The sequence below is a fragment of the Empidonax traillii genome, unplaced genomic scaffold (assembly GCF_003031625.1).
Source record: "Empidonax traillii isolate 1590-97213 ecotype Southwest subspecies unplaced genomic scaffold, ASM303162v1 scaffold374:size1477467, whole genome shotgun sequence".
In the NCBI taxonomy this organism is placed as follows: Eukaryota; Metazoa; Chordata; class Aves; order Passeriformes; family Tyrannidae; genus Empidonax; species Empidonax traillii.
Window position 1 is genome coordinate 363646 of NW_020955567.1, and position 10878 is coordinate 374523.

The 10878-nt window shown below is 37.9% G+C and overlaps 1 long non-coding RNA gene across 1 annotated transcript; it reads right to left on the bottom strand.

The window, feature by feature from the left end:
- Nucleotides 1–4485: 4485 nt before the first annotated feature.
- Nucleotides 4486–7974, bottom strand: LOC114061969. Its single transcript, XR_003572275.1, has 3 exons — nt 7894–7974; nt 6027–6294; nt 4486–4533 (listed from the first exon to the last, which is right to left on the bottom strand). It is a non-coding gene; the product is annotated as an uncharacterized LOC114061969 (long non-coding RNA).
- Nucleotides 7975–10878: the final 2904 nt, after the last annotated feature.

Genomic DNA, 10878 nt, shown 5'->3' on the forward strand with positions numbered 1-10878 from the left:
TTTGGCAAAAATAACCATGCAGGTTTCTCTTTTGACACTAGCAAGTTACAATGCTCAAGGCAGACATCAACAATTGTATAACGAGACAGGTACATATATGTATATATATACATGTGTATGTGTATATATATAACTTGTTTGAAAAACAGTAACTAACAACAACTAGTACCTCTGTATGATGCATATTATATTCATGTGTATACTGCATATTCATTAAATATTAAGCAAAAAATAATTTCAATAGCAGGATTTAACTGCTTACACATTATTAAATAAAGGAATTTGGACAGAACATTTATGTGAATACATAAATGCAAAAAGAGTAAATGACAGGAGAATATATGGAACAAAAATCATTTTGTCATCATTTAACATAACAGCACGTGTGTATCCACATATGCGCAGCCACTCAGTGCAGGAAAGCTGTGATTAAAAGCTCTCATGCATGAATACATGCGGACAATGATGCTAACACTAGTCACTCAAATGGGGATAAAGAGGCAATGGGTCAAAAAAAGGAAGCGATTTTTGTTAGCACCATTATCCTCCTGTATTCACTAGCACCAGATCTTCTAAGGCTTTGAGTGCATAATTCCCTATTCTGTATGCATGGTCAAAAAAGGTTCCCATAGACCATAATAAACAAGTACTTTCACACAGTGAAGGGGTTACAGTATACACTTTCCTGAGATGGATATTACTAAAAATGCTAGGGAACAAAAAAAACACAAACAAACAAACAAACAAACAAACAAACAAAAAAAACAAAACAAAAAAAAAAAAAAAAAAAAAAAAAAAAAAAAAAAAAAAAAAAAAAAACAACACCACTACCCAAACTTGCTTTCCTCTACATGAAAAAAAGAGATTTTTATTATTGTCATTTTTTGCTCATTGTTTAAAGCTACTTCTAGGTATATCTAGATTTCTAGTTTAAGATACTCTATTGGGAATCCATTCCAAATGGAATTTCATTATGAGATTTAAAAAAAAAAATCTTCCCTTGGAATTTTCACAAGTCTCTCTGGTGCTATAATATATCAGTAACCACTGACTACTGATTACGATGAATCAGTGTAGCACCTATTATTCTGCTCATAGAAAGGCATATTGTTCTGAAGGGACGCAGCTAATTAAATGATATCTTTATTTCATCATTTGACAACAGTTCTAGTAATTCCAAACATCTGTAAGAAACAGGGTGTTGTTATTGTGCAACTAAGAATGCAGTTGGAAAAGAAAAACTCATCCTGACACTCTTATTTACATTATGCTGGCAAATTGAAATGGGCAAATTCTGATGCAAATTCAGATACACGTTCACACATTTCTCCCTTCTTAGTTTAGTCTAGTGGGAAACGAGTCTCTCATTTTCAGCCTTGACTTGAATTTAAGCCCCTATTCCTTTGCATACACAGAAGAGGGAGCTCCCATGTGGGATTATACTGCTCGAACTGTCTCCCTGCCATCACAATTACCACTTTTACTCTGATCCCAGGTGGGCAGAGAAGCAACACACCAGTGAAGAAACATAGTATCCTTCCACATGTACTAGGGCCTTCTCAGGTAAATTAGCAATGTTACATTAATGTAATTAGCTTGATTACATAGATCGAGAGATTAGTTCCATCTGAAAAGTTTCCCTTGACAACCACCACATGGGACCTCCATGGGCAAAGGGACCAGCACTCATGCAGCTCCAGCTTCCTTCTTGACACCCTTGAGGACGCTCCTGGCCAGAAGTCAGGAAGGGACTTGCTCTGCCTGGGACAGCTGCGGATCATGAAGCCATTAAACCACTAATCACATCAAACAATTACATCTCTTATCTTCTGGAAAAGATGAATTCCCCTCCCTCCATCCTTTCCTTGCTTTTACCCAGAACAACAGGTGAGAAAAGCCACAAGCCAAGAACACCTGACACATCCTTTCACTAATATCACTTCAGTACACTATTTTACCATAATTAGTTCACAGTTACATTACAGATACTTATCCAGAAAGTTGTCTTGTCTCACTAGACAACAATGAGCAGTAACGTCACAACAAACACACAGATGAATCTTCTTTAGCTATGGGTATAAATCCCAACTTTAATGTTCTATTAATAAATTTCTAAACTGAGCACCTCTATTCCAGTTACTTTCCAATTTTAATCATCTAAATTTTAAACCAGCTGTTGCCAAGAAAGGTTGTGAAAGCTCACTTACCTCCTCTTCAAATGAGAACCAGACAACCGCGTTCACAGAAAAATAATATGACTAACCCATTATTTCGTAAAACTACTCTGTGGAAAGCAATAAGATTTGGAGATGCTTAAAAGGAAAGAAAAGTCACCAAAAGAAAGATTATTCTCACCAGCTTCATGAACCATCAACATGTTTGTCTCTATACCCTAAAAAGGAGGAGAGTAGAAAGCACAAGAACAAGGATGACAACTTTTCCAAAGATTTGAATAAGAATGAATGAGAAAGAGGGAAGAAAGGGAGGGAGGAAGGAAGAGAGGGAGAGAGAAAGAAAGAGAAAAAGAGAAAGAGGAGAAAGAAAGAAGAGAAAGAGAGGAAGGAAGGAAAGGAAGGCAGACATTTTCACAAACTGACTTTGTGGCCAGTTATGATACTGGGACTCCAGAAAACAGCTGTCACTTCTAGGCCCCAAGTCCATGTGTTATGCAGGGATAACAGCAATATCACCTTTATGAACCCGTAGAGATATTTCCTTAGTGCAATAGCTGTCTCCTCATAAGTCCACATCAGGCACCTAGGATATTATTGACCTCATATACAGGTTGACATTGCTGTATGACATAGACAACAATGATCATGCAATAGCTATTCAACAGCTGTCTGTGCAAACAGAACACCTAATGCAGATCCAGTTAATCTCGTGCACTTATTCGGTCCCAAATAAAACCCTATGATTCTATCTTTCCTGTTGCCTAATCCTGCATGCACCTATGTCTTTGTCAGTGGGGTTCTTCAGTACACTGTCTATTGCCTGCACGTGATCAAAAGTCACCAGCAACTGTTCTGTGACCCATGTCCTCTGATATCTCAGTGCCTCTGTGCATGCTTCCTAATGCTGTGTGGCACGTGAACACACTCCCTACACCTATAGGAGCAAGTCCTGGAGGAAATATCATAGCAGCTGCTCTTTCACTTGGAGGAGGAGAAGTCCAGTTACACAACAGCTTAGCAAACACAGAAGATAAGAAAAACCTGCTCCCAGATCCCAAGCAAGTGCAAATTCACGTCTGCCACCTCTCAGAGATGACCTGAAGTAGCAGGAAAGACCATGCTGCAGGAAGGGTATCCCTGAAGCAGTCATACTGCATATGGCATAAGTGATGATCCTGTAATTTGAGTGTGAGAAAGAGCCTGTGCGACTCTCCAGTCACAGTGTCATATACTGACCAGGACACCTGAGTTCCCAAACCTGCTGCAGATACAATAATATGTCAACATCTTTAGTCATCCATGGTAGAAGAGCAGATGAAGCAGATCTAAAGTATTCAGATATACTCACACATATGCATGTATATAAATATGTCCTTAGAAAAATGAGTCACTATGCAACATTTTTTAGACTAATAGTGAGGAAGACTCCTGACTAGAGGAAGGCTCAACCTAAAATCTAGAGATAGCTCCAAGGCTGAATAAAGAAATGTGGCTCAGAACACACTTCACAGTAAAGAAAAACTGTGAAAGAGCAAGGACAGATGACTAGAAGTCTGCAACAGTGTAAGAAAATGATCAAATGATTCAGGACTCTACAGTCAGGGAAAGAGATGAGTAAGGGATGTGGCAGAGGTGTGTAAAATTGAAAGTGTTATGGAGAGGGTAGTCTGGCACCAATAGTACTGCATCTACCAATTCAAAAGTGAGCACTATCAAATGAAGTTCCAAGTAAAACTTCAAACTAAACTAAAAGGTCAAGTTCTCATTAAGTAGGTGGAATTCCTTGCACCAATATTAAAGGTGACAGAAGTTGATATGGGATTAAGCAGCAACCAAATCACCTTTTCCTATTTTTTTTTCCTTGGGCATCCACTTAAGATTACTGGTAGTTTGAAGGTAGGAAAACATTTTAATTCAAGAAAAAGAACAAAGCAGTTTCCCACATCACCGGTTTTACAGTCAAGTTCCCTGGATCTGGGGAAGATCCAAAGTCAGTCTACCCAAATCGCTAGTGATGAGGCTCACTCTCAAAAAACACTTTCATGATCAGAATGTCTCCCTGTCAGGTAAGTATCACAGCCTGTTGGGCCGGGTAAATCCTTGTTTTGACCCAACACAGCCATTCTTATGTTCACTCAGCCCCCTAGTATCTCTGTTGATTATCAGAGTCTACTGATACTGGCTATTCGTATCAACTCGTTTCACTAACTCCACACACACACACACACACATGCTTTGGCACCCATTTGGTAGGCATTACTTACCTAGAAGATACATGGGCTTTACACGCAAGCCTTTGCTTCCATTTGCAGCTAACATATAGGGCCAGCTCCACATTGCTCAGTAGGCAGTCCAACGTCTGAAAAGTCGACCCTGTTAATCTGTTAAAAACACTGAGATGGGAGCCTAGACATCATATTGGGTGGAGAATGGCATTCCTGAGGAACAAGCTAAAACCCCCTGTCGCCCTGTTGAGTGGGAAATTACCTATAGGCAGCCAACAGGAGATAAATTTTTTTTAAGGAATACATTAAGGACCATCTCTAGGGTTTAGACACATTGAATACTTCCAGTGGATGAAGATGCAGATCCTAAAAGGCAAATAAGCCTACCTGGAGCAAGGCAGAGGTGCTGAAATAAACATTCATAGTCTTACTCAACTGCATATGGTCTTGCAGCTTTCAAAGTTACCCACCTTTTATAATCTCTCTCCTTAGCTAACTTCCATCTAGATTGCACAGGAAATGTCAGTGGGATGTTTTGGATCTTGCCCTTAATACAAAGATGTCTTGAGAGGAGAATCAGCTGAATGAAGAAGTCTGTTGAAAACCTAATTAAAGTAGATTGTGCATCCTACTCTGGGAATACAGGAACCTTATGAAGTTTGAGGTTTTGTGAACCTAAGGGATTTTTAAATTCTCTAAGGGTTTGCAAAATGAATTTTGTCTCTTTCTACTCTATCATTTAAACTCATAGTTTGTGTTATTTCATGTAAGTCTAATTCAATTTTTTAAAAACCACAAAAAATGTTTTTCTAGCTCAGACAATCATGTGCAATGTATTAAGGACAGAACAGCCTCCAAGTCCAAGGTTTGGCACAGTCTCAGTCCTAAAGAGACATACTTACAAAAATTGTGATCTTTTTCTTTCCCTTTTCTCTGCTGCTTTCCCAGGGTGTCTCTTTCACACAATCAGCTCTCTGTTTCTTTTCTCATTCTGTTTTTCACCATATATACTTGTCTTCCCTCTCTTTCATAGTCACCTTTAAAGATATAAGATGTCCTGCCAGTAACACTGAAATCAACATCAACATTTTAATGAATAATGTTTCAGTAGGTTTGAAATCTGTCAGAATGATTTAGCCTATGTCTAATAAGAACAAGATGTCCAGGGATTATTTCTAGCACTCTCTCTAGTAAGTTTATCACTTCTCATTCAGAAGCACTGCATTTTGAACAACACCAGGCCTAACTTCAAATAGTATTCAATCAAATTAAAATTTAAGTTTGATTGGGTGTCTTCATGCTTCCATTTGCATTCATTTATCATGAACATACCAATATGGAAAGGATGACAGAACCGATCAGACTAAGAACCTAATTTTAACTAAATACATAATTCATTTGTTGGAAGAACCAAGAGATCAGAAAGTTTTTTAACAAATTTGAGATAGCTGTAAACAGCTAAAGGGGATTTCTTTAAGAAAAGAGAAATCTAATAATCTAGGCAGGTACATCTCAGTAAAATACTAATCACAAATAGTGAGCATTCTCTTTATAAGATACAGAGTTGAAATAATGGCTCATTCAGCTACTCTGAAGCAACAGCCCATCCTCCAGGGCCACTGACTACCAGCAACAGAAGAAACGTTAAACCCTTTAAGCTTCTATTATGTGGCACATCATCATGCACATCATCAGGTATTGCACACACCTCAAATCTTAGCTATCCTTACACAAAAGCATCTTAAAATCTTGGAGGTTTATTTGATATTATTCATCCCAGGACCGTGGAGTAACATCATAATATTTGTGTGAAAGATGAATTCAAGAGCAACTGGTTTTTAACCGGCTTCCTTCCCTAGAGACAGGTAATTCAAAGTCCAACAGCACCTTCCAAGCTGAAGAAAAAAAAACCAAAACAAAACAAATATTGAAATATTTATAAAGCAAAGTATCTTCCAAAGAATCGTAAATAATGTGCTATCAGAGGCATGAGTTTCACAAGTTCCATTTTTTTACACAGAGCATAAACAGAAGGTGCATTCTTATGCCAGCATGTGCTGTTTTACCTGAGCCTGGTATGTACAGAGGATGACGTTTATTGATTCTTTCCTATGTCAGAAGATGTAGAGTGGTTCACAGGCTGCAGTGATTCAAATTTCTACATTTTGAAAGACTGCATCTGCTTCTCCAGATTGCAAAATAAAAACCTTTTCTTGTCTCCCAGTGCAGACCCTCATGCCTTACCTGACCAGCATAAGATCTGGGAGGTCACAGTACTGGCCACTCTGCCCTAGCTTAAATATCCAGGTTAAAAAAATAGAAAAGGGAGGATTGCACAGATTTGGGGCATACTTTAATTTACACACTTAGAAACATTCGGTACATCAAAACTATGCCAAGAAACCAAGTAGCTAGATTTTGGATCTGAATTTACCTTTTTGTTTCATTTTTAAGGAAAAGTCTGACAATATGGGTCAATCTATTTTCCACTTACAGTCTTTTAAATTATAGTGGTAATCTTCCTGTTACTGACAGTGGCGTTAGCATTTGCCTATTACTGTGTTGCCTGGAAGTCCTTGGCAGAAATCAGGATTCTAAATGCCTGTCTAGATGCTGCAAACAGGACGTTGTGAAGAAAATGAGAATTAACTGTGATTATTAGAGTCAGCTGTAACCAGAACGACTGCTTAAAGGAAAATTTTGGAAAATCTTGGACCCATGTTCAAACTAGCTGTTCTGGCCACTTCTGTGGCAATTGCTTAGCCTGTATTCTTGAAGCCCTTAGTTGCTAACTCTGACTTTAAATTGGAGCCTCTCTTCCTGTCAAAATCCCAAGACACAGAATCAGCAGAAACAATGGAGGAGAAGAGAATGTTATTCTTCTTCACAAAATATTAACTGAACACAGGGCACAGGCTGCATTAACATGTAAGGAAAGTTTTATGTATTGCCAGCAGTAAACCGTCTACATATAAAAAGTACTTTCTTTCTCTCTAGAAGCAAAGAGTAGGTTGTAAGTGCAAAAAAATGGTGAACTATGAACAAACCAGGAAGAACTAGGGAAAAATTCATTATGGAGTAGTCTGTCTCTTAAATAGTTAAAGACCATCTTGCATTGGTGTACTTGCACAACCTCAACCCTCTTTATTAAGAAATGAATGCAGATTATTTCCTTTACAAATATGACAGCCAGAATATTTCTGTATTACTGCATAAGAGGTTCCTCTCCTTTACAAAATGTCACGACTCCTGTTAGCAAACAATACGGTTTTGTTAACTCATTACCCAACCTCACATGCAAAGTAATAAAACTTGTGATAAATTGCTCTTGCTCTCCCACAAGTAAATGGCTTTTGACAATAAAGCAGCAATATCTCCCATCCCTCTCCACTGAATTTGTATTAGTTTGGCAGCATTTCTGTGCTACAATTAATCTACAGCAAAGACTTGAGGTAAGAGCACAAATTTCACAAAATATAAAACAAAATGCTTACATTGTAAATTCCTCTGTACCCACAGTTACAAGAGACATGTAGCAGCTTGCTGCTTTGTGTAGTAGAACCTGCAAAATATATGCAAGGTAATGAAAGAAAACAAACATAAAACATTTCAAGAACTTGATCTTGCAAGTTGCTGAGGCACCAGCAGTAATTTCCATGGGAACATTTGTGCTTAAAGATAAGAACATGCTTGAGAGCTTTCCTGAGGCAAAGCCAGAAAACTCAACTTCTCAAGCATTTGAATTTCTCCTCATTTTAAAGTACAAAGATGATCATGACACTTTCCTCAGCTGTTTTAATTAGTTGATGTGTTTCAGATGTAAGCAAGTCAGAACAGTATGCCTTCCTTTTCACTTAAAACTCCGCAATTTTTTTCCTGTGTGCCTAAATATCTTGAAGAAAATCCCTTCTCTGCCTAATTGAGGAGAATTCATTGAAACATTATATTTCATAACTAATTAAAGAGAGTACTTTGAGTATGTGATTTACCATGTGCTTTATCTTATTGCATTTGATATCCCTGACCTTTTAATCAAAAGGGGAAATAGATTTATCTATGGTTAGACCATGACACGATTACCAACTCTGCCTTACGCTCTAGAAGCTATATGAACTTTTTGTACCTAGGTTTTACAACCTAATATTGTGAGTCATCTTCCTAGTACAGAGATGTCATCATGTTTATGACCCTATGTTTTCTTTTTCTTGCCTCAGTTTCCGTTCTGGCTTTAGTTGAGCAGTTTAACCTTAGACTTTCCCCATTGCTTCCTGCATTAAATCCGTGTTGCTGAGAAGTCTTTGCTGATCCCTTAACCTTTAGCATTCATGTTTCCTATGTATTGCATAGTCATTATTAAAATCAGTAACATCTTCTTGGAAACATTTTTAAGGTTGCTGAAGTATTTTGGAATCCTGCCTGTTAGTAATCTTTGTACACAAAATACTGTAAATCAGTGCTTGGCCAGTTGAACTATGATTGTTGCTCATGTTATAGGTGTTCTCAAATGTTCTCATTCTCAAATGACTAGGATTCTTTGCAGCAGGAGCTTCACAAATACAGGAAGAAACACAAGTTTTAAAACTTTAGCTGAAATGACACACATCTTTCATCAATGAACAAAGTTGTAATGGTTTTCACTCTCTTGACCAGAGTCAAAACAGCTGGTTTATAAGAGCAATTTTTTACAGATGCTAAAATGTTAATTCAATGCTTTACTTCTTATGTTCTAAGTCGCAAATTTCAAATACAAGTGGCTACAATAATCAGATTTAATACACCACGCTGCAATGGATCTTAAAGACAAAATCTGGATGCTCTTGTTTCATCATGGTGAAAAGCATAATAAATGTGCGTATTTTCAGACCAGTCCTCTTTGAAAAGTTGGGAAAAAAACCCTATTCAGTCTCCTTCAGTCTTCCAAATAATTTCTAGAACATTTTAACATACTTATTCTAGAATAATTTTATGCATAATTGCCTGAATGTTTGTCATTTGCCACTGGCTTCAGCAGCAAAACCAGTTTTAAAACCTAGGTTTCTCCTCTTTCACCACATCAGTTTGCTGACCCCTCAGCAATACTCATGGAACTATTGGTGGGGGGCTCTGCAAGAAGGTGAATTGCTGAAAGGATTTAGGTTATTAGAAACCCTGGAGAGGCTGACACATTGCGGTATAGGGGTAGGAATGAGAGATGAGCAGAAGATGCACATGCAAGAAGGCAAGACTCCTTGAACTGACGTTATCTTCACAACACAGACTAGTATCCTGAGAAATACCCTCCAGTGGCTTGGGAGCAGCTGTGAGGAGGTGCGAAAAACTGCTGAAAACCCCAAATGCCTTCAGTGAAGGGGAGAAGGCATCAAGTTACAGCATCAGTTGCAACTTCCAAAGGCAAATTAATCATCTGCATTAAACAGATTACACACTCATCTCCCTCCTCTCTGCCCGACAAGTCTACAAAATACAGCTAAAAAATTCTCCCTTTCTCGGGCATGTTTGTTCCTTTAGATGTTCTGATGTTGTTATTTCACTGATGTTGCTGTAACCACGCACATTTTTCTTAACTGAAAAGTACCCTAAAAGTGAAGCTAGATTTAAAGGAAGCCCAGTCAGACAAACTTCTCTGGCTGCGGCTCATCAGTGTTAGTGGTTACCCATACAGACTTCCTCAAACTGCTTTTTCAGGTCTCACCACCCATCCCATGTGAAATAGCTGCACCTTCCCATTTCCTGGCACCATGCATAGTTTCCTCTCGCCCAGTTCTGCCAAATTTGATCCAGGTTTTTTGTTGGGTTTGGTTTTTTTTGATTGCCAACTACGAAGTATTTAAAGTCACTCAAATCATTTTGACAGAATAAAGTTAACGAGTAACCAGACATTCAATTTTGCTGGAGATAGATTGGGGGACAAACATGCCCAGTTGGAAGAAAGTGTCAGGCAGGTGACAAAAGCCTGAGTAAGTCAGTCCCTCTACCTCATTAGCAGACATTATATATAGGTAGGCTAGTCTCATACCGGCTAACAAATTCAGACCTAACTCTTCAGTTACCACTAACTGATGCTTTTAAGTCAGTCAAGAGCATCTGTTACTCAAGAAAAAGTAAACAAGAATATCCTAGTCCAAACAGCATCTGGATTTGGGGGTAAAAGTTGAAACAATAATAATAATAATAATTTCTAAAAGTCTGAGCTTTTGTTTACACATCAAAAAGTGTAAAAAAAAAAAATATCCAGTTAAGTTTCAAATTTCATTTCAAGTAACAATACTGCTTGAAATGCAAAATAGCAGCTCTGAATGAGAGTTGCAAAATTATGGGGTAAGTTAGTCTCTTAGGCTACACATTTCCAAACTTTAATAAACCATGGAGAGACCATTGCCTTATCGTATTGCCTTGGATTTCTCCATTTCCTTTGTCCGTCAAAAATGTTTCAGTTGTGGTCATATGTCGTTGATTTGGTAACTACATTTGCTCTTTTT